Below are 26154 nucleotides of genomic sequence, written 5' to 3'. Positions count from 1 at the left end.
ATTGCTTTAACATCCCTAATAAACAAAATCACACTCCTCTTCGCTCCTATTCCATAACACATATACACATCACATATTCCGTACATCCATAACACGAACACAATATAATGTATTATATTTATTCATTTTTAATTTTTTTTTTTTTTTTTTTTTTGGTCGGACTCAACATTGTTGTTAACTCATTTACTTTTTCTATCCACGTTATTGCGCTTTATTTATGATTAAAGTAATTAAATACATTTATATTTATGTATAATCCACATGCGTGTATGTGGATGAAAAAATTAAGTCACGAAAATAATGAATAAGTAAATAGTAATAATAATAACGAAACAAGGTTGCACGACCGTTTTCCACGGGACGTTGACCAGCAAATGGTTCGTCGTCCGGCCGCGGGTCCTGGACCGTAAGCCGTATTCAATTAGCGGTATTAGGGGGCGAAGGGCGGATAAAAGGACGCAGCGATTCCACGGGATCCGACGACAGATGAGTATATTATTATACGTAGATGCACACCTAACCCAAGCACCTAATGAAAAAAAGATTTAAAAAAAAAAAATTTAAAAAAAACGGACGTTTATGAGCTTTTAATATTTAGACTCGTTGCACTGGCGGTTGACTACCGAATCGTTAGTGAACAGAACGGCGGCGATGATCTGATGGATAATATTTTACACACACGCCAATTATGCGACCACCACCGGACGGACGATAAGGTTCAATGCTTTAAAATATAGGGATTTGGTCGGAACAGGTGCAGTTCGAACTTTTGCGCAAAAATATACTTAGAGTTGCGCCTCCCTTCTCGACCTTTTTCTCGGGCATCGTTAAACAAACACGTTCATTTGTATAAACCATGTGCGTGTACACGTACGCAAGTCGATATAAATATCATATGTTTTATTAATATAAACGATAATCTGTTTACATCCATCCTGCGACTTCCTGAGCGATTTCCGGTTGGACGAGGGACAGCTTCGCAGTGCTTGGATGACGACCCCGTGACTGAATTGTTAATCGTTTCGGCCGAGTTTCATGTCGGAAGTGCGTTTTTTCAGAGCTACTACGTGTTCGTTGTTTAAACTTTTATTTCCAGATATACGTGTACACCACCAGTCGTGTCGAGGGGAGAATACACTGAGCTGCCGTTCGCGTTTCAGATGAGAACTTGTTAGCAAGACGTAAAAGTAGTAACGTTTCAGCGCTGGAAAATGGCCAACTACTCTGAGTCCCCCTAAACAAAAGAGAAACAATGGAAAAAAAATTACTTTTTATTGTGAAATTTACATGATAACTTACCACTGAAATTGAATACCACAATACGATCTTCCGAATTTTAGTTTTAATTTTTTAACGAAATTCCCCGCAAAAGTGCATATTTTCGTCAGTATTTTTGCAGTTGATGTAGAATGTTGTAAATAATTCTACGCGTACTTCGAACAAAATATAGCGAGTTAAAGTGTACATGTCCATCTATACTGGATTCAAACTCACAACTTTTGATTACGTAATTAATTCAACCACGTGCGTTTGGATAAATTATTTTTTTCTTCGTAAATATTTTGCACTCGCGAACAGAATTTTCTGCAGCTGGTACAAACGTTTTTGTGAATAATCAGAAACCATCAAACGCGCGTGCATAAACAGACTAGGACTTTATCATAATATTATTAGCGAGGAGATTTATTCAAAAAAACAAAAATATAATAAAGATACGAGTAATAACGTGCTGCACGAGCAACTGTAGCGTACAACACTATAAGGCTGGTAGGTAATTATACGAAAAATATTATTGTTATGATTTCATGAAATCGTTTCGTATTCATAACGAATCTTGGCGTTTTTATGTTCTTACGGTTTTCAGAAAAACAATTGCTCAGCACAATCATTTTGTGTTGTATGTTTTTTTAAGAAAATATTTGTAATGTTCAACTTTTTCCTTAGATTTCTTTTTTTTCATATCCATTCAAATTATATAATCTTTGTAACCGTGTATTCTATATAAATGTACATATGCCTAGAGGTAAAAATATGTTCTCTGACTTGTCAATGGGGTGGGTTATACGGATTTAGTTTGTTTGAACGACATAAAAAGAACAAAAATATTAGAGAAATTACAATTATAAAAGCTTGGAAATATTTTAATATTTGGCCACGTACCTACATAGTTTTTTTTTACGAACATTTCTAGAAACGGCGAACAGGAATAATAGATAAGCCATCAGCGAATTTGATGTGATGTGCAAGCCACCAGTTACCCTCGACGGTTTTCTTTGTATTCTTAGTCTCGGGCATGTTAATGAATTTAAACAGTTTCGAATTGTGACGCTGCTTTTTTACCTCTTCGTTCGAAACGTTATTACACATTATTCTAATGTCATCGTACATGACATTTATTATTCTCGGCTGACGTATACAATGACCAACGACAATAACACTCCTTTTCGTTGTCCCCGAGCACTTGTTTTGAAATCATGGACAGTTGAAATCAAATCTCACGAAAGTGGAAAATCTGACCTTTTATTACGATAATAACGTAAAATGACTGCCATACTATTTCGCGGTCGAAATGTCACATCGTTAACGGTATAGTTTTAAAAATCATTTCCGGTTCACGTTTGCTGCACGTCGTATATTTCACAAACGTTTATGACAGAGAGATATGACATTTTTATTTTTCGTTTTGTTTTGCGTTAGTTAAAACGTCCATTGTGACACTCCACGTTCGGTCGATCGCGTGCGTAAGGATGACAAATTAAAGGATGGAAGTGTCGCAGGACACGTGTCCAGGACTAAATACAGCGACCCTTTCAATGCGATAACCATACGGGAGGGATATTCTGCTTGGAATAACAGTTATGACAAAATCAATTTCTCGGAATAGAATTTCGGTTTTTTTTTCGATAGTATCAAACAATGATTCTGATAATATCGAGAGTGTTCTATTGAAAATACGAATATAAGTCAACGGGGGAGTGGTTCCCTGATGCGATATAGAAACACATTCTTCGGACTGTTTGGTTTTTAATTTTTTCTCCCCTCGCCACTGTGTACATGATGTATCACTGCACGTACAGAAGTTTGAGAGCACATATTTTTCTCGTCCGAACGGACACGTATACGACGCGCGTTCCAAGTTTTTTTCCTTAATAGTGCAGTGTTCATTCGCTGTGCAATATAGTGTGCAAGAAGATATAAACAATATCCTTAAAGTTGTCATGTTCTAAACGCGTGCAATTTATCCGGTTAAGCTGTAAAAGTTTTTCCGCCGTTCTTGTTTTCTTGTGAAATTCAATCCGAGATTTTTATTTTCAAATCCCCAACATTCAATAAATATTGATAATGTGCACGCATCCAGTATTCGATTTTCGATACGGATCGTTGTGATGTATGATAAAAACATCATCAGGAAATGTCTGTACACGGACCGAACAATAAGTTTTCGCAGCAGAAGGTATTAAATATAATGTGCATGGTTTTGCTTCATTTATTTTTCTAATACTTTAAAGCACTCTGCGGATAACTTTCAACGTTTACTCTATTGGGGACACCTATTCATACTGGCGGAACAAAAAAGAAAAGAAAAAAAGGAATAATAATAATGCAAACGGCAATAAATTATTATTGAACGTTTAAGAATTCTTTCATTTCGTAAAAAATCAACAGCAAAAGTGTCATTAAGAAAAAATGATTTTTACAATTTTCCTACACTTTTGATATTCCATGTATATATATAAAACATTATATGGACAACATTCGTTTGAATTCGAATGCAGTCTGATTGCAAACGCAATATTGGTGGTTATATATAACCGAAACCACCGAAAAGAACGTAAATACTGAATAGCCGAATGTTATATTGGTCCATATTTGGCTTTCAATATTATTTCATTTTTTTTTTTTTTTTTTTATACATATTCTACCTCGAAAGCAATATAATAATATAATATAATACAAATATCTATTCTTATGTGTGTAATATAAGCTTATATATATATATTTTTTTTTGTTTTGAAAATCTTTTGCATAAAAAGTAAACGTGTCCATAATTTATTTGTTCAAATGTATGTGGAATTTAATTAAACACGCGGAATCGCATAAAAGTGTTTGTGCATTTGATGTAAATGTTCTTTGCTTTCGTATTAAAATATAATATATAATAAGATGTTTTACCATCCTGTAATGTAACTTGTGCATACCAAATATTTTACAAATGTATGTACTCATTTAAGCAGCGCGCTATTGTTTTTGAATTCGGTATAAAATTACTGAACAAATGAACCGCGATCGTCTAAGTTATAGCGATGAACATCACATACAATCGCCAAACATTTCAACGCCAATCAATTCCTATGACGGGATATATTATATAATATATATATATAATGTGTTTATCCAAATGTTATCGTAGTTATACGTTATTATAAAATATGCAGAGAATGGTGAAGGAAAATAATATAGTATATAAATAAATAGATTTTAAAAATATATTAATTAATTCTCAAATAATAATAATAATAATAATACCTTATTATATTTATAATGTATGACCGGTTTGGTATTAAAATTTCAACATCAGGTATGTAGTAAGTCAATAAAATCACGACTTTATTAATTTTGTACGTACCTGATGATTGATTCTAATTTGAAACCGTTCATACATAACAAATAAAATAATACTCCAGGCTAAGCATTCGTTTATTTATGTATATATGAGTATACTATTAATTTATGATCTGTTATAGAAATATTGTTATGGTTTAGGTAAATTCATTGAATACCTGTATATTCGAACTAAATAATTCAACGGATATTTTAAATTAGAATAATTTAAAAAAAAATTAAAAAAAATCCTCCTTAATTATAAAGCTTTTAACCTGAACATCGGTAATTATTTCATATTGAATGAACAGTGAATCGAGTAAATTTCATTAAGTGGTACGAATGTCGCAATACATGAAAGTATACAAATTAAATTCGCATCAATATAAAAATCTGTTCAAATTTAACGGTGTTTATAAAACATATTAAAAATAATTCTCGGATAACACTTATTATGAAGAATTAAAGACATTACGATGCGCTCAGAGTTAACATTAATCAGATACGAAATAATATTTCACAAAAAGGACATCTTTTAGTGACTTTCATGAATACAGCTCGTTAAAATTGAATTAAATTTTTAAAAATAAATGTTATCCCTCTATGAGATAAGGAAAAATCTTTTGATTTATAATTTTACTCATTTGCGTGGGAAAGTGTTAATTAAAAAATGTGGTGTTCGTTTTTGATATCATGTCATACGTTTTTCGATAACTACCGTGAAGCAACGGTTAGAAAAAATCATATATTATCTGAAAGGCAATGCACATGATTCTATTGGATGAGTTCATCAGTTTGCGCAATAAATTTTATAGTTACGCATTATTATAATGAAAAACGGTCAAAGACTAAGAGTGCTTTCAAAGAAATTTACTTTGATTACGTAATCACGCAGTGTGCTCGGATTCGATTTGCTCGTCGTGGCTATGGTCCAAAAGACAAAATGCGATCAGATAATTTTTACGCTAATTTTTAAATCTCGGAACAAAATCACATATTAGATAGACCTAGTGCAACGCAATAGTGAATTTATTGACCGCAAATGAAATGTACTCACCATTTATCTAGATACGATATATTTTATGAACAACAAACGTGGCGTTATCTTAACAGTTGTTGATTTCAATGACAGTTTAATTATGCAAAAAGAAAAAGAAAAAAGAACGAAACGCACACGCTTACATGTACGCATTTGTAACGTTGCAAAACTATGATGTCGCTTGAAATCGTCTTCGACCCTTAAAATATAACGACTGTGCTTATATCATATATTTTGTATTCGCCATTTTCTTGTCACCTATAACTGTATTGTTATGTTTTTTAATCAAAAACGCTCACCGTTGAAACCAAATAGATATGAAGAGATTTGCGAACCAGTGTCTATAGCAGTGTGCGTGGAATAAGAAGATCTTTTGTGTTTTTGTTATTATGAAAACTCTCTCGGGGCAAATAATTCATCGAGTCGTAGTTGCACAAGTAGAGAGAGAATACGAGTGAAAAAGAAAGAAAAGATATAGTATAAGAAGCAAAAGTAGGATTTCGCACAAATTTGTTTCACGTACCGTCTCCCTGTCCCCCTTCTCTGTCTCTCTTACTCTCTTTCTCTCTCTTTCTCTCTCTCTTTCACTCTTATATTTACCCTTCTCACTAACCACTACCCAGCACCACTCTTTTCCATCGATAAGAACGTAACGGTCAGATTTTATCCCTGACCCTTCTACCCCTGAGGGTATAGTTCCCGCTCCACAGACAACGGAACTCCGCGTCCAGCCTATCGTAGTCTTCTTGAAGTTCACTACTACCCTACTCCCATTCCGTCCACGGTGTTGAACTTATTATATGACTTTATCGATTCCACTGGCTCTCTGCGTGTCGTTTCGACACAATCTACCTCCCCTGCATTCTTCTCCCCCCCCCGAACGTCATCCCTTCGGACGGATACAGCTTTATACTTCCATATACGATTACTTTCGACACACAATTGCACTTACACATACAATCACACTGGCACGCCGTTCAGTCGTCCTGTTTTCGAAAGACGTTAATGGCCATCGTTTACAGTGCGTGCGTAGACCGGAGAAAAACAGCAGAACTCTAGATTATGATCCGACCAGGCAATCTCTGGAAATAAATTCCTTCGCAACTCGTGTTGTATTCCGTTTCCATATAGATTGCTGCAAATTTTTCTTCGTCTGCATGAGCACTTTGTTGATTTTAGCGCATCGTAGTAGCAGTTGTTGCAATTCCCGAAGACGAATGCCACGTCGGGACCCGAAATGTTATTAAAAATTACTTATTTCCATCGGCTAATGAAGGTTAACCATCTCAAAGGAATTTGCTTAACTGATAATGTGCTCGTTAACCTGGATTTAAATTTATGAATACAAGGGGGTTCGGAGTTATACGTTTCCTCGGCGACTCCCGCAATACGATAGGTGTACACGTTTAATTATTAAAACTTAATCGGGGGATTGATGTGTTTTCTATGCGGAAATACGAAAACTCATTAACGGTATCGCATGCGTCCTACGTGGCCTCCGGTATTATTTCTAATATCTTTCGGTCGAATGAAATTAGGGCGCGGATGATTGTCAAACGTTCGTCCATGTATACACAGTGATAAAACGTCGTTATCTACTTATTCACTCTCATCGTTTCGTGGTATGTATATGCAATGCAAAGTTGTTAACTAGTGTAATATCGTGTTTGCAAAAGTTATTGTTGAACTGATACCACGCATTCGGTTTAATCACGTTACACCGCGGTACAAGATTGAATAATAAACAACTCATCGCAGTCGGTACAGCAAGCGTAAGCGAATCGCATTCGTGTGTAACATATATTGCGTTCAACCGCATCTCAATGGGATTTGAATGACACCGATCGAACAACACGTATATTCCGCGTAACGGTTATACGAATAATGTAAAAATGTTAGTATTTCGAACGTAATTTATTTATTTACTTGTTTTTTCGTACAAAACAATTAAACCGGCCGAAAATTGTGCGAAAAAAACATTACAATCGCCTTATTTGCAGACCACAAATGTGTTGTGTGCTGTACCGTCGAAACGATAGTATTTCTTGTAATGCAAATAAGTCGGAGATAAAAATGGAAACAGATTAGTCGGGGGTGAACGCGTCTCGCTTGCACTGCAGTTTAGTCGGATAATTTATGTCTGGTAGACTCCGTACTTGTGTACGTAGAGATAGACTCGAGTTCCACCGGCGGGCTAACCTGGTGGGTCCTGCTGGGACTTATCTATTCTCGTGCTCGCACCCCCTTCTTTTCCGACCACTTAACACAAATCCGGGTCAAACGATATATATGACTACGCGATGAACTTATTCTTGTTTACTCGGAGTGCAATTCCGAATTATAAATCTTTTTGATACGCGCAAACGTATAGACTTATCATAACCTATATTACCAACCATAATAGTATGGTACGCGTGTAGCTTATAAGTCGTAAACAGTCGAACAATATCGCTTTACTAACCGGTTAAATCTCATAGCAAAAAACAATATTTCAACTAATTTTGTTACGACTGTTATATGGATCTGAAAATATATTATTGTCGAATGTTTTTTTTTTTTTTTTTTTTTTGTAATAAAAAACAATAATAATGAAATACAGTGGTACCTACATGTAATGTTATATTGTTCTTTAGTTTTCCTATAGTAATAATAATAATAGCATTTGTCAGACTTATCTGCGTACGTAATTACTCAATAATGCATGTAAATATAATAAGTTTTTAAACGAATTTTGAATTCAGAATAGATTAGTTTTAAGCCAATCGATGCAGACAACGCAATAATGACATATAGAAAAAACTTTATTTTTGCAAAGTTTTGGAAAAGCTTTTATTTCTAGAAAATTATATTTAAATTCTAAAATGAATCCTAATAAAGTTTCGAAACAAAGATTTCATTCGATATTGTTCAACAATTAAACTGCCAGTACTCTAATGATGTAGGCGATTGAGTCTTATTGAAAATAAATACTATTTGCGATAAACATTTTATAATTTATTTGAATTATTTTCGCAAATGCAGGGATTATTTTAACGTGCGTTTGAACACATTATGCGTAACTTTGAAAAAAGCGCAGCTCTAATTCAAAAAATGCGTAACTGTAAATACTATCTATAAATAAAATTTCTCATAATAAATTGTAATTATTAACTTCATGGCCGAGTCCAGGTAAAGGGTCCGTCAATCATCAGATTAAGTTTATTAAGATTGTGTTATTATTATTATTATTTTATAATCACAATATTATTTCACGACAGCAGCAGGGTTTATAATCATACACAGAGAGTAATATTTTTGAGAGTGTGGGGAGGGGGTTGAGTTTTAAGTTTTGTGCACTTCTAAAAAAAACCTTAAAATAAGCCTTGCGCAAATGTATTCACAAGTAACATTGATTTTTTTAAATTAATGTACGTAAAAATAAAACATGTAAGTAGACAAAATTGATTTATAACAAACTTGAAAATTTTAAAATCCAAAACATTATTACGGCATCGTATAATGTTTCTGTTTTACGAGGAGGGAAGGAAGGGGACTAGGGTTAAGAAAAAAAAGAAAAGAAGGCTCTTCTCTAAGCTGTACCCACTCACTACGGTTGTACTATATTAAATGTGCTAATCATTTGTGTAAACAACAACTTGCTCGCATTTACACAACAAATATATTTCGTTTTATCTTTGACGGTAATCCAGTGAAAACGCCACCTGGAAAACGCGTCTGATTGTAAATTTATGTGCATTTATTTTTTTCGTCCCGACAATACGTCTGTTTAGTCGTGAAAAGTAAACACATTTCGCCTGTTGTTCGCCGGAACGGCTGAGCACAATCTTCTAACGAGAGCAACTTTATCGAATCGGATTGTCGTTTAATTTTTCGCCTCGAAAGGATCACAAATAAATCGCACAAACACTGTAACACTGTACGCATCACGTTTGGCGGAGCAGTGTCAGCCGATCGAGTCGGTTCCCCGGTCATCGACGAGCGTTGCGCGCGATCAACCCGAAGGAGGTTTTTCCTCCGGTACAACGTTATTATGTACACACGCGTTCACGCCACAAATCCATTAATTATAATAATATTTACCGCGATCGGATAGCGATAGAAACGGTCGTGGTCAGCAACGGATGGCCGCGGGGGAAAAATGAAAACGCAAAAAACCACCGGAAATGTCCTTCGGAACGAGTCACACGCACCCCCGCATGCACAGGATACCTTAATCTACACGATCTCGAAGGGCGCTCGCGTATGGCATTCTACTGTAATGTATAATGTTTTACATTAATAAAGCCGTCGTTGCACGAAGTATGTCAGCAGCGTAAGAGGTCGAAAAATTATTAGTTTGCTACCCCTAAAATGTTCGTTAGTGAAATGAGACAGGTTTAAAACTGTGTACTTTATAGCGCGGATATAAAATTATGCGAAACGAACAAAAGTGTTTAACGTGATCTTTGAAGCTAGTTTAGTACTAAATTTCAAGTTCATTAGTTTGGAATAATGTATACCGGAATAGAATAATAATTATTTATATTTTATATTGATAGAATATAATTGATAGGTTTTTATTAAAATAATTATTTTAACAACGTTGTAGCCTTAAAGGTGTGCGCGCTCTGGATAATTTTTACAACTCATAATATTACATCCAGATTACACTACTGGAGTATATTTATATACATATACACGATGGTAACGCGGTTAAACATTTCATTTGTATATCCTAACTCCCAGAATTAGAGAGTTCAGATCGAAATCACGACATTTACTTGTACCTTATTCGTGCCTTATTCGTTTGTACCTCTAAGGTTATAAGTTTTCCCTTATTTTTTTGGTTTGTACTTTCATTTCGACATTTCGAACTGAATCCCTTACCAATCACTTGTGCCTAGAGCTTTCATTTCGTATATCAAACGTAACAGTGCTTATACGTGTTATTGTATTTTTCATATAATATTTTAATTAGTAAAAAAAATAATAGCAACCCTTACTATAAAGAAATCATTTGGAGACCCAGATTAATATAAATTATCATAAATTTACAAAGGATAACAGAATATCTTAATAATAATTCCTATTAAAGTATTTTTGCATGTTGTATTGCATTGTTTATTGTTTTAGTTTGAATCGTATCAAATTCGTAAATCGAAGCCAATGAAAAATGTATTTCTTAAAAAACCGTAAAATAGTATGATTGTAGTTGTACAGGGTGCGCTGAAACGGATAGATTCGGATCAGCTGTCACTCATCGACGGTTGGGGTTGAAATAACGGGAAAGTGTCCATTGTGTTGGTAATTTAGAATACCAATACAGTTTCAATTGGCGTCATGTTTTTCAAACTAACAATCGGCCATCACAGCGACGAACAATGATTGTATAAATCACTGTAACACCTCTTTTTGGTTCTTCGCCACCTTACTAAATGTGCACGTACAGAGTTGACCACCATGTTATAGATAATGGTAATATATATATATATATATGAATAAACAGCATATTCTGTTAAAAAAGATCTTGGGAATTCAATAAAATTACAATTCAATAAATTTGTTGTGTTTTATTTTTTGTTTTATTAAACCCGTTCTTTTCTTACATGGCACGTTCTGTATATCTGAGAACCCGAAAAATCGTACTTTTACCAGAATTTATAAAAACATGTTTTTTATATATAAAAAAAAGTTTTAATCGTTTTAAACATGTTTATTTCAATTGTTTTTTTTTTTTTTTTTGTAACCGTTTTAAACTTGTAGAAAACAAATTTTAATCGAATTAAATAAAATTAAATAAACAAAATAAAATTATTAGTATAGGTTTATTTATAATATTATATATGAACTTAAAGGAGTATAATTAAATAATTAAATAATTAAATATAATATTAATAAAGTAGCAATTATCTGCGTACCTATGGCGTATAACTAATAAGTAATAACACTAATAACTAAAAAGTAATAACATACAAATACTAAATAGTAAAAATGTAATAACAGAAGAATGTACTACGTTTGGAGTATAAATATATAATAAAAATACATTGAAGTTTTTTTTTTTTAGTAATAACTAGTGATGGGAATTATTCGAATATTTGAATTTTCGAATATCAATATTCGATGTTACGATACAATACGTAACAAAAATTATTCGTTTAAGTTTTCATGCAACACAAAACGTTTAATAATATTATTATATGGTTTATGGTGTATAAAGGCTGCGAGAAGTGGATTCGAAGCCAGCGATATTTACTATTTGACAGGGCAATTAAAATACAAAAATAAAAATTGTGCAAAATACTCGAATATCATAATTAAATTATAATTAATACAGTATAAACTATAAATCCCTATAGAACGAGATACTTCTTACAACAAGCAAAATGTTAGGTTAACCTAACCCGGCACAGCACATATAATTGTATGTTAAAATATACGTCTACAACGAGTATGGTTATTACTCGTTATAGGCTGCAACGAGTAAAATAAAGCTAACTACGAACAGGTATCTGCAGATAAGAACTATTTTCGTATTTAGGTCGATTAATCATTGACATAAATTATCTTTAGTTGTGTAGATATGTAGTAGAAAAAGTTTGTCATGGAAAAACGGATAAAACAAATTAGGTATTGTAGTATCGAATACTGATATTCGAATGATCGAATATACATAACATTACTAGTGACTACTGTAAACTTGATCATGACTGTTGCTTATTAGTTATTAGTCATTTGGTATATTTTAATATTATAACAATTAATAGAATCATTTATTTACTAATAAATAATAATAAAATACATAATATTAAGTATTATATTCTAGTCTCCATGCAATATAATAATATTTTTTTATTATTATTGTGTTTATAAGTGTTACAATTTAATAAAAAAAAAATTAAAATTCAACTGTTAAATGTTATTTATTAATAATATAAATTAGTTTTCTTAAACTTAAAATAAGTTTTGTTATATTTTTACGATGTATTGTAATTTTTAAACGGTTTCTAAATTTTTTTTTGTCTTATTTTATCTTTATTTATAAAACTGTTTTAAACTAACTGTTTAAACTTAATATATTCTTTATAGATATTTAATTATTTTGTTGCTATCATAAGATATGGAACTTATTAATATAACTTATTTAGTATTTTACAGTGTCAATTGACTATTAGAAATATTATCTGATTAACTTATAGAAATATAGTACATATATCTTAAAAGTTATAATGTAGGTATTAAACTGAATTACTGATTAACCGCTGAACAGTAAAAATCGAATAATAAATTAACTATTGCAAAAAATTAAATAAAACTTGAAGATAGTAGATGATAGGCCAAAAATTGTATTTTTTTTTTCCGTTTAAAAACAACTTTTTTTTTTTACATTAGGTTTGTTCATTTAGGAAAAAAAAGTGTACACTAATTAGTGTAGTGTCTGGGTGAAGTGTAAGGGGTGTGATCAGATACCCGTCTTCAAAACAAACGGTTTCGGTGTAGATTAATCAGCTGATTTTTTTTTATCAATTTTAATAATTGATAATAATTTATTTCTTTTTGTAGTAAAATTGAACAATAGTTAGGTAAACTTTTTGTATAGTATTTGATATTAATAATTAACAATTATAATATTAAAAGAAATAGAAATACAAAAATTGCATGTGATGGAGTTTTGTGACTCTTCCGATGACGAAATATTGTTAGAGCTGTGGAATCCTATCGAAATCCCAGCAACTGTATATGTAGGGTTACTATATATACTCTTTTAAGAGTACATATTCTCATTTGAGCTCTTAACATTTTTGTACTATCACTTTTTTTATATTGGCAAAAATGTACTGTTTTTTCTATTTATAAACAAATAATATTTTTTATCGTCTCCAACAGCATATTAAAAAACCAATTATTGAAATCGGACGCCCTGCTCACATTCTAAATAACTGTGTTCAATACTCAATTGATAGTTTACTAATCGATATAAAGTCTATTATGTTAAAAATGTATAATTATTTTTCAATTCATACAGTATGTACAGAATCATTAAAAGAATTTTGTACTTTCGTCGATGTTGAGTATAAAAAACTTTTATTTCACTCAAAAATTAGATGGTTATGTAGAAAATGCCTTCAATAACGAAAACAACTAGAGTTTTTACCCTTAAAAGTAAAAGAATTATTTAAAAATAATTATAACCAATCAAATGCATCTAATTTAAGAAAAGAAATGTTAAATGTTTAAAACTATGGTTTTTGAAAAAATGAACAGCTAATTTTGATCAATTTAATGTTCTCAAATGGATGTCCTTAAAATCCAAACCTTTGTAGATTGATATAAAAAATAGCATTTTATTTTTAAAAAAAATATGATCTACAGTTTAATGACTCTTTATTTTTTAACCAATTTTAATATTTTAAGTGTTTTTGTCAGAAATGGAAAAAAATGAAGATTTCTTATCATTATTATCAGATGAAAAGTGGGTAAAATATTTATTTATGTAAATCATATGTTTTAAACGATTTAAACAAAACCGCATTTGATTAGATTAAATTATCGAAACATGTTTTAAAATACTATTGAAAAAAAATGTTTTAATCATCTCAACTCTGGCTTTTACACAGAATCGCGGTATCGATAAACCTGAACAATGCACGCCAAAACCTGTGCAGAATTCGGGGATAATAACAGCGAGACATACTTAGCCGTTTGACTATGTAGCGTGCGCGTATTTTGTCGACAAACAACTTTGCGTTCACGTATTATTATTATTATTGTCAATATTATTATTATTATTATTATCATCTAATCCTATGCGGGCGGAGCGAAACGAATGATTTGCGAATCTGTCACCTTGCCAGATCTCGAGCCAGGGGCTGGTGGTGGTGGGTGACAGTGAGGGTAATAAAATATCCTTTGGCAAAGCGCAATCTGGGTCGACGCGTCATCGTGTACACAGTACACCGCTGTACAGCTACTGAAGCAAAAATCCATACCGGCACTGGAACCCTTTCGTTCACGTCCGGAGTAGGTACCCCATTATATTCCACACCACCATCTGTGCACCGCCGGCCGGGGAAAACAAATAAAAACGAAAACGGCGAAAAAAACGAAAGCTAAACCTAATAACATAATGCGTACGTTATACGTATAAATAATATACTCTCCGATTTTCGGTCGACGACCCATGTTCTCGCGGCCTTTATTTGAAAAAAATAAAATAATATGTTTATATTTACTACACGTGTACATCATCATCGGCCGCGTTTGAACGCTGTTTCACGCGTGTGCACAAGAGCTGTTGTCCAATCCGTCCTACGCCGGAAGACGAAGGTACGTTACGATTTTCGCGAAACATCAAAGCCACGTAAACTCAACGCGCGAGTTGATAGTAAAAAATAACGTTTACCGTGGGGTTACAATTCAGTGCTGGTTCTAGCGTATTGGCAAGGGGGGCAGATGCCCATACCAAAATTTCTGGTGTCCCTCATTTTAAAAATGTAATTTTTATACAAAAATAAGATGTTTTATCATTTGATAAATTATAATAATAATTTAAAATTATGTTATTATCATTATATCGTTGACGAGCTTACTAAAATATTATACACGTAATAATGTCGGTGCAGAGTCTGCAGCTGTTCTAGTATTGATAATACGATTAGAGATAGGCGTGTAATCTAAGACAGTACTATCTTAGTTCAGAATTGGAGGGAGCGAAAATTACCAGAAGTTTGGTACGGTAAATATCATTCATAAAACTCGGCATAACGTGATAATAAATTAATACAGTGAGACCTCGGTATCTCGAACATATTGTTTAGATATATGACTATTGTATTGTTTTTTTCTCATTGTGAATTTGTGAATTTAGTTTCTATTAATTTAATATAATGAAAACATTTTGCTAATAAATTAAACTAATTTTGCTAAACATAAGGCTGAAAAAACAATTGAAGGAGACACACCAAAATCTCTATCAGCACATACAAATGTTTCTACAGGTGGTGAAAACACCAGTGTAAATAGAAGTATTGCTTTTAACCCGGAACCGATCAGACAATTGGTAAAATCTTTAAAAATGTTAGACTTAATTTTAAACTATGATCAATCTCCTGTACAACCAAACATTGTTTATCCTTACGAATCCATTGGTAAAACTCAGAAAAATTATTAAAGGATCCAACTGCTGTCCTTAAAATATTTGCAAGCATAAAAAATACAATTTCAAATTTAGCTTACTATTTTTTTTTTTTTTTTTTTTGATTAGTCTAAATAGTCTCCACTCTTTTGACAGTTAAATTTAAATATATTTAAATTAACATAATTATATTTAATTAGTTTAAAACTAAGGATTACTCTATTTTTTAATATTTTAAATATTTATTACCTACCTAATATAATTAATATAAAGATTTTAAGCTATACACTATAATGTACCTACTGCTAGTATTTAAGGTTTTTTTGGAAGCTTTAAGGATAAATATTTTATTAAAAAAATTTTGTGGGGAAGAGGGAGGAAATGAGGAATATTATTTGCAGTTAAAACCTAATTATAAATCTACTTTTGCCCATACGAAAATGTAGTCCTAGAACCACGCATGTTATAATCGGATACTGGTAAAACTCACCTTACAAAACTTCCACTCGAAATCCTCCGGATCGTCGTGCTTCTGAAAAAAAAAACGAACGTGATTAGATGAAATTATGAAATACGTTTTAGTGTTGTTATGTTTGCTGATGTCGAGACAAACTGTAATGCCGTCCGACGGTCGAAATCCGATTCTCTCGAAAAATATTATAACGTGAACTACCGTACGTCCGTGCAAGGCAAATGTCCAACGGACAATGACACATACCCAAGTAATGTCCTCGGGTGACGAAGTATTGTACCTCGGTCGGACTTATAATTGCACACGACGGTGAAACGTCATCCGAGAAATTCGAAAACATCGTTTTTTGAAGGATTCAAAGGATTCAGCGGTCCGAATGCTATTGCCGCACGTTTTTATGTAAATCTGATCCGCACCACCGTGGAGAATACGTGCGTTGCTAATAAGTAATATCCGAATATTTTGTCTTATTGATGAGACATAAGAAACACAATAATAACACAGCGGAGAAGATAACAGTATTGCACAACTGCACCGGTCTACAAAAACGTTTTGTGTTTGGTACTTTTCAAATATGCTAGGATTATTTTGTTCTCGATACCGTACACCGACACGAGATATTTTTTCAAAAACGTTGACGTTTTCCGATAAAACCAACGGTATTTCATTTCGACAAAAGAAAAAGAGTGGAAGGATGCGGAAAAAATATTTGAAAAAATAAAATAAAATAAATGTTTCTTTTGATTCTCGCACGATTATGATTGAAAACAATACGGGACGGAGGAGAATATTTTAACATAGAAATCGTCTACAAACTGAAAGAGTTTTCAAGATAACGTTTGATTTGTAAAGGCGAGAAAGTTTTTTATTTTTGTATAAAAACTTTCACCTAAACGAATATATTTACGTATGCTACGAGCCTTTTTTTATGTTTTCTTCACTTTTTTCAGTACTCAATAATGAGATTGGTTTAAAGCAATCCTTCACTCTTTCCTGTTACTTGCGTTTCTCTTTGTTTTTTCGTAATAATTAAAACCTTAATCTTTTATTGTTTGATACGTATACTACATTCGTAATCTTTTAAAATGCATTTGACGAAAAATGATTATGAAACATTTTTAGTTTAATTTTTTGTTACAAATCCAGAAAAGTTGTATACTCTTATTCTATCGCATGTAGTTTGATTTACATTTTGACGGATCTTCATAATATTTTTCGGATTAATTAAACGCTTTGATTCACTTTTTTACGAAATATAAGTAGAAAACATAACAATATCAATTATTATTATAATATTTAATCATTTAATGATTTATCGTTTTATTGGTGCACAACACAATATCTATGAATTAATTAAGAAATCATTTCGTAGGTAGTTTTGAAAATATTGATGTTGATGTTTTAATATTCTGTATATTTCGGAAAAAAATACTATTACAATAAATATTGTTAATCGCTTCGATGTTTAAACCTTAAAGCTAAAAGTCTGAATTAGTTATTCACAAAACTTATCAGGAAATACAACTGATTCAAAACACGCAACAACTCTACCTTGCCAATAGACAATGTTTATTATATTACCTTTGTTCCCGAATAAATATTAATATTATAACGTGCAACAAAGTGAAATCGTGTTTTTTTTTGTTACAACAATAAACGTTAGCTCAATATAAATATCAGTGTATTTATTGTTATAGTCTTTTGTATAATTAATTATTTTATCTAAAATTAATCTCATTATTAATGTCAAATCAAGAACAAGTTCACCAAATGTTCACGTTCTATGAGACTAATAACAAAATAAGCAATATAAATTGTTAAAAAATATATTAGAGAAAAATAGTCAAACCTACTATAACGAGTGATTATATAGATGATATAGAGAATCTGAAATGTTTTTAAAAATATGTTAGAGCAATGTTATACTTATATTAAACAATATTTTCGTCGAATTCCTCGCACATAATACTAATAAATTCCAAAAACATAGTACCGAATGTCATCTAAAGTTTAAAGGTTCAAACAAACAATTATTTATTTTAATTTTGTTTATACCAGCTTAACATAGTTTTTTAATGACCGATTTTCAGTAATATTCAAAAAATTTCTTCACATTCATTTTAATAGGCTCTTGTTACAAATATGTAAAAAAAAAAAAAAAAATGTTTCCACCAGAATTATATAATGATACAGTAAACGTTTTATATTTTTCAATACTGGATAATTAAAGAACTTTTTATCTCTTAAAACACTTTCATTCAGTTGCGACTTATTTGCCGACAACGGTTCACGCACTTTCAGTCGGTATAAATATGTCTTAATTGTTTATACACTACGGAAAACTTCATCAAGACATTATATATATATGAGATACTTTTCAAAGCCACATCCGTTAAGAGTTCAATTGAACACGACACTCGTTTAATCATAAATCCATATATACATATAAATACACACAAATATACATTATTTCAACTTAAATTAAGTATCTGTATTAATGAACCGAGTTTTTCCAGCGGTATAATTTCGTTTCATCATAATAGTGCAATAAGTTTAAAACGTAAACCTCGATGTTAGTTCCGTGGTGACGTATAGATTATGACCATGTAAGATTTGACGTGAATCGACGTAAATAAGAGTATGCGTACGTGAAAAGAGCAGCAACGATCGTTTAAAAATTATACGGAAAACTGTTAGCCGCAGGTTTAGTGCTTGTATCGCGTTGTCACGTCGAGCGGATTCAATTAGAATGTACAATGTACATGTATTTTCATCGCCGAAACATATCCCCTCACGGGTGTCACGTTAAGGTTAGGAACAGACGAAAGAAAGGTGAGAAAATCAATTGATTAATAAAAAAAAAAAAAGGGAAAATGATGGCAGGGTTGGTGGTTTGGAACGGAAAAGTAATCGAAAAAGCTAAATTACTCGGCACTGCTGTGGTGGTAACAAGACGGACCGAATCTTAAATTGTCCCCTTCGGTTTTGTACAGTGACAGTTGACAACGCTCGCGCTACCCGAACACACCCCCCTTCGCAGTGCTTAAACGGTAAAAATCGTTTTTCCCATACCCCCGTGCAGTCAAACGGCTACATTTATACGTATCACGCCTTGAATTACTTCGCACCGCTTTAGGTTTACCGACAAACCGTGTTCGATTCGCAACGCGATGATTCGTGTGAACAACAAGTACAACGAATATAATATTGAATAAATCACGTATATATGATCTCGCGTTGAAGTCATTTATTGGATGGTAATTGGACGCTGGCAGTCACACATTACAAGCATGCATATATTTACAGTCGAATCATAGTACTAAACGAAAAGTCTGCTAAGAATATTTTATTTATTTTTTATATTTTTCGCCACGAATACTACGCCGACCATCTGAGAAAAGCTTCTACCCGGTTTGCAACTCTTGTTTTTAAATTTTAGTCTACCACATGAATCCATCTTTTCCCGCGTCTTCCTCTAGATATATTTTCCTCGGGATTTCCAGGAAGTCGGTTTTCAACCACCGTATCCTCTTCCTACTCTTCCGCACTAAGATCATTCAACGTTTCACCACGTACATTGGTCTGCGTGACTGTTCACAGCGAACCAAATAAAAATATTCCGTTTTTGACCGGTACGTATCTCCGCGGGTTCGACCGCGGCGTGCGCACAAGGTTTAACAAACTGTGTTTTTTCCACTACCCCATGCTTACCGCCGGGCTGCGCAATTTTTTTCGCCACTAATTGCACCCCGCCATTATTACAACGTCGTTATACAATAACGTATCACAACAACTGTGTGCGCCGCGTAGATTACCCGAAACGGGTGTACCGTATTACAATATATCATTATGCGCATGGTGACGTACGCACACGCGTGTACCTGCTCGATAATCGTGAAACGCAAATCGCCAGACCCGATCTTGTGCCGGGCTGCAGTTGTTAAACTACTATTATTATTGTTATTGCTACCGTTGCCGTCGTCGTATTATTATACCCTTAATAACAAATTCGTCTTATTAACATTTTCCTGGCGATTGGCCGCGTCCGGAGGTGGACTGTTCGTAGCGACCTCGTACGGTTTTGGGCACGCGTGCTTTGTGGCGGTTTTTTTTTGTATCGGAGACGTGCGCGCGCGCGTGCTAAATTAAACGGAAATCGACCGGGACGGACACGGATCGCCAGGCGAAAGTGGATGAAGGGTCGGGGGCACACCCGCATAATGTCTTAATCGTCGTAAGTCGCTGGGCCGAGTAATGGCAGTAATAATAACAATAACGGTAGTAACGATAACGTGTAATATACGTTTGCGCGCCACAGCAGAGCGTAAAAGGGCGGAAAAACGGCGAACGGGACACGCACGTCGTCCTAGTCGTCGACGTGTCGTACAATGTTACGTGGGCGGCGAACACGCGATCCGATAGGCGGCGGCAGCGGCGGACGTTGCGGTTACTCGCCGTATAATAATATTATTACTACCGAACAATAATAACATGTATACAGGGGTGGTACTAGGCATTTTTACGCCCGGAGAAAATATTAAAATTACGCTCTATCGCAGACCAATAATCGAACACTCTTCTCGAACACTTTTTTCTAATAATTAATATACGAGTTGAGTTTTAACCTAATATCGGTATTTAACAATGTTAAAAATAACAAATTATTTGTTAATAATTATAAAAATTACACCCTCTAAAATTTTACGCCCGTTGATGAATCCCCGTCTTCCACCCCCTAAGTTTCGCTCATGTATATATATATATATATATATATATATATATATATGGATATTATGTACTTGGGCACTCGGTGTGTATTTAAATTTTCGCGCACTTATATCCGTGTGTATGTGTATGGCCACCCCTTGAACGTGACGGATCCATCGGGTGGTCGACGGCAGGAGCGCAAGGACGAATATGCGTACGCGTTCGCCCGCACGGTACACACGGGGTAGCGTGACCGGAGGCGTTGCGATTTATCATGTCCTGCCGCCACCGATCATATATTCCTATACATTTATACGTACTGGTAGTGGTGCGTTGCGAATGTGTGTCGGCAACGGCAGGCGGGTGAGTTAGAGTCGCGGTAGTAATGAAAGTACTAGTGGTAGTCGTGTGGTGGTAGTTTTTTTTTTTTAAAAAAAAAAAAATTCGGGTTTAATATACACAAATAACGCGCACGGGAATGCGACGGTAATATTTCATGAGCACCAAGGATGGCGAATGGAAACGGGAATGGGGACGGGGGGAAAAATAAATACCAACCAGAACGTAATCTCACACACATATTATTGTTATTGTTATAACCACCACGGTGTATACACGATAATAACGATAATAATTATGGTAACAATAATAACACGAAACGAGTATAGGATCTGTGGGAATCCATTGAACAACGCCCCGACGGATTCATTAAGTACTAACCGTCGCCATCATAGGTCGCGTTGCTGTTTCGGATAAGACTCGCCGTGCCCTGTCGCTTACTCTTACTCTCTCTTTCGTTATACATTGTAGTCGTCATCACCCTTCCCCGTCCACAGGAAAAATCGTTGGCCCTTTGAGTTATTGCAACGATTTTAAGAACACAATACTCACTGGAATTCGTCTAAATTTTTTTCTCTTTTCCTACTGTCACTCTCTCTCTATATATATATATATATATATATATGTATATCTTTTTACCGACTGAAACGGTTTGCTGTTATATGAATCGCATGCAGTAAATAAATATATAAATATATATTTATTTCGTGTTCGACCAATGGGTGGCAGGGGAAAATATTAATATATATATATTAATAATAAATTCGTTTTACAAAACAGGCCGGAAGTTAGAGACGACAATAATTCGGTGTAAAAACGTCCAAGAAATGCCCATTCTCGATGTACATATCTTACAAGTGACGTACTCGTTTTCGTAGGGTTAATTTTTTTTTTTTTTTTTTTGATGCATTATCTTGGGAATAATCATGTTAAGTACACAAAATCGCAATATTTCTTTGAGAATATGAAGGGCCTATACGTGCACTTGATGATTAATTTATATTTTATAGTCTGACCAAATGCGTATTACCACAAGATAGTATTTTATCATATGAGTAAGACTATAACTTGTAATAAAGTAATAGGTGTTAATAAATTAATATGATGTGGTAGAGTGGACAGGGCCGTCCCGAAGACGAAAATCAAGGGGGGGGGGGTAAATAATATTAGTTAACTAAAACCAAAATTGACTGAATGAGAGCCATTTCAATTTAAATAAATAACACATTTTTACAATTCATTATAAAATGCATAAAACCATTTATAATAATTTATTATTTGTTACTTTTTGAATATTTTTATGTATTTTTTTTTTTATATATATACATTTTATAAACAAGATTAAAATAAAACGGATGTACAGTTATTTAATTAAAATTGTTTACATGGTTTTATGCATTTTAACTGGTTTAAATACCGGTTGCTATTAAAAAAAAAATAAGTTGCAATATGCATGTGCGTACCGAGAAGGTTAAAAATTTGAAATTTATCTGAACATATGTATTTATATACCACTAGCTTGTAAAAAAAAATTAGATTTATTCCAACATAATCCGGCCAAGAAATTCAGTGTTCCCGAAGTTGGTGAACACACGATTAATAATAATATTTTATATTGTATAATAAGTAGTTATATAAATTTTATTCGTGTATACATTGTATTACGAAATATGTAATATTTGTTTTCCGTAAGTAAAATTAGGTCCTTCTAGGCTATAAATAAAAACCCCGACTGCCGACTAGTGTTTTCGTTGGGGAGGGGTCAGACATCCCCCCAAAGACCCCCCTTTGGGACGACCCTGAGAGTGGACCGTTGAATCGGTATCCCTTCAATAGATAGCGCGACAGTTGATAGCAATTAATTGATCGCCTACAATTATGCATAGAACGACAGTTGATAGCTTCGTACGGAATTTCGTATTATAAGTTTTTATCAATAAAATATTTGAGTATCAGACACTAATGTAAAACCACTCATCGAACTTACCAATATAGAAGTTCATAAATGCTTTGCAAAAATAAGAATAAATAAATCGAATGAAAATAGAAACACGGATGTTGCAGGGATTGAACCACAACCAAAAAAAAAAAAAAATATTCACAAAAATCAGAGTGCTAAACTTAAAAATATTTGTTTAGATTAAAATAATAGAACAAATGATGATTTTGTCAGAGGTAAAACACGTAATTTTCAGCAACAGGTATAATATCGTAGTTGTCTAACTTGATAAGACCGTATATAATAAGTGTCGTCAAATTTTTTTTTATTATTTTTATTAGTTGAAATTTAATTGTGAATTATAATATTTACCACTATAATAATTTGTTATTATACTAACCATATAATAAATTTAAATTTAATTTTTTATTACGTTTTTGTTTGATCTCTATGTCCAGTCACCATAATTATACGTTACCCACCGAACATATCCATCCCTCAGTCTATTAATAGTCACTTGATCTCATGCACATATATCTACCGCGGCTCGTGAACTATTGTTTCAATCCATACCGTGCGAGTGTACAGGACAAAGTCATGTCATCATCATGTCAAAACAAACTGCATTTAATAATTCAAACATTGATTAAATATATTTAAGTACATTGAATCAATGGTACAAATATTATAGTTTTGTTTCTGTACACATCATTGTTGTTGTGCACGTCCATACATACTACAATTGCGTACACATAGTGCACTAATCTCGTTTTATGTACAATAGAAATCCAAACACCTGTATTATAAGCCGAAATGCATGTACACGCGTCGTCGCCAAAGCCCTTCCAGCGCCTCTGTTGCCGTTTCATTAATTACGGTCTTACAGACGATATGGCGGGAATGAAATTTCGAAATCAAGGTCTACGTCTGATGGTTACGATGCAGTACAAACGACGACCAGAGGACACAATAATTCGATGAATCGGAAAAATGAAAAAAAAAATACCGTTTCGGTTGGTGCTGATGACAATGCATAATCTCGAAGAAAAAAAAATTGTACATTAATACAGGAAAAATAGGATATCGTTGCGCGGGTGCGTTAGTTTAAAACATGGTCCGATTTCGGCTTTCGTTCTTTCGATAATTATTGTAGAGTTATCCTCGACAAAGATGAACTATAGTAAAATAATTGCGTTTTCAATTCGCAATGTACTGGTATAGTTCATTACTAGAAAACGATTACACACTTAAACGACCGTATCTTCATAGAGGTGATGTGAAAAGTAGAATACATTTTTGTATTAAAATCAAATACGAATATTGAATCGAAAAGTTCCGTCCATTTTTTATACGAAATTGTATCGCTATAACCTGAACGTACGCAACTCCCGATGAATTAAGTATATCAAACTCGTATTTGATCATAAATACATTTGAACAGCTTGCTCAAACGTCTCGGTACGAATGAATCTGTCAATTTTTTTTTTACACTATGCTTAAGTAATCGTTAATTCAATCGTATCTATAAAAAAATAAACCTACATATTCTTAGAGAGCCACGCTAACTCTTCGTACTATCAGTTAATATTTATTCTTAACCTCGAAATGACGAAATAACGTTGTCCGAAATTAAACGCACGTATACTACAGGTAAAAGGTTTTCGTTCGTAATACTCATCACGGATCAAGATTCTATAATTTTTCCTTCTACACTCGTATTTTTCAATGTCGACCAATAAATATATTTTATCTAAATATATAGAGATACTAAACTTATTACGTAAGTATTATATTCCGTTCAATACGGTGAAGTACGATGAAGAACAACCATGAAATAATTAAAAATCAATTTATTCATCTCAGCTGATATCTCCTCGTTTAAAATGTATTGTGATTTTATACTTGATAATACATTGTTTGTGATTGCATGTACGCGCGCGCGGGGATGTAAAAAATATAATGTGTATAACACTCAACAACAGTATTTTTTATTTATCACAGGATTGGGGATCATGAATTTTAAGTAAATATAACGCTTTCCGAGAACATAAGGTCGAATTTACAATATCGAAACGATTACAAACATATTCCGGCTGCACTATTGTACAATGATGTTCACGGTTATATGGTATAATATAAAAAAATGGAAAACAAATAGCATTTTCTAATCACTTCGTAATAACGTAAAAGTGTATACACGGCAAAGTGGGAAGTATACATGTACTATATTATTTACCGACGGTTGATCGTTGCACGGAAATTTATGGGTCGACCGGCCCACTAGCCAACCCTGTAATTTTCTCCGGGGAGGAAGTCTTCTTATCGCTGCCCCAGCGGTCGTGTAGATCCGTATCAAACATAGAAATAGCACTACTCACGTTGCCCAAATTATACACAACTGCCTATATGTGTCCTATTTATTATATTTCACTTTGGTTTACGACCTCTGCGATTACCAGAACTCACGTTGAATAAAAAGTGTACAGCGTTCATGAGTGGGTATAACTAAACGTTCCTGAAATTGACTGAAAACTGTACATAAATACGAACGCTGGCCGACCGAGGGATATTGGTGTTCTTTTTTTTTCAACGATAAACGCTATATTATTATTATTATAATAATTTCTACTCCGAGAGTCTCAGACCTAGTGCTATTATAAATTATATACGCATTTATACATAATGATAGTAAAACAAAACGCGCTATGCCGCCGAATCACACCAGGTTGTAGGTGCCTCGGAACAAGAATAAAAATTTATCTTTTTTTTTTTTCGACAAAAATATTCATGAAGTATTATTCGAATTCGCCAATTATATTTTAATATGCGTATTTCAACTAAAGTTTGGGTTGTTTCGAAGTGAAAATAATGTATTAAAAAAAGTGTCTCTTGCAATGCGATGCGGTGATCAATCATTGTGTTCACGCGTTAAGATAAATAAA

General features: G+C 33.2%; 1 protein-coding gene across 3 annotated transcripts in view; it reads right to left on the bottom strand.

The window, feature by feature from the left end:
• LOC112683168 overlaps nt 1–26154 on the bottom strand; it is a 206439-nt gene that overhangs the window by 130716 nt on the left and 49569 nt on the right. The window contains exon 2 of one of the 3 annotated variants that reach the window (XM_025554068.1): nt 16246–16287. The exons of 1 other annotated variant lie outside the window; for it this stretch is intronic. The gene's annotated coding sequence lies outside the window, so the exon portion shown is untranslated. The remainder of the gene's footprint in view (nt 1–16245; nt 16288–26154) is intronic. One more of the 3 variants, XM_025554076.1, reaches the window with a different exon arrangement.

The sequence above is a fragment of the Sipha flava genome, unplaced genomic scaffold, assembly GCF_003268045.1.
Source record: "Sipha flava isolate LNK unplaced genomic scaffold, YSA_version1 104_pilon_pilon, whole genome shotgun sequence".
Classification (NCBI taxonomy): domain Eukaryota; kingdom Metazoa; phylum Arthropoda; class Insecta; order Hemiptera; family Aphididae; genus Sipha; species Sipha flava.
The sequence above is the reverse complement of the archived record's forward strand: the minus strand, read 5'-3'. Positions and strand labels throughout refer to the sequence as shown.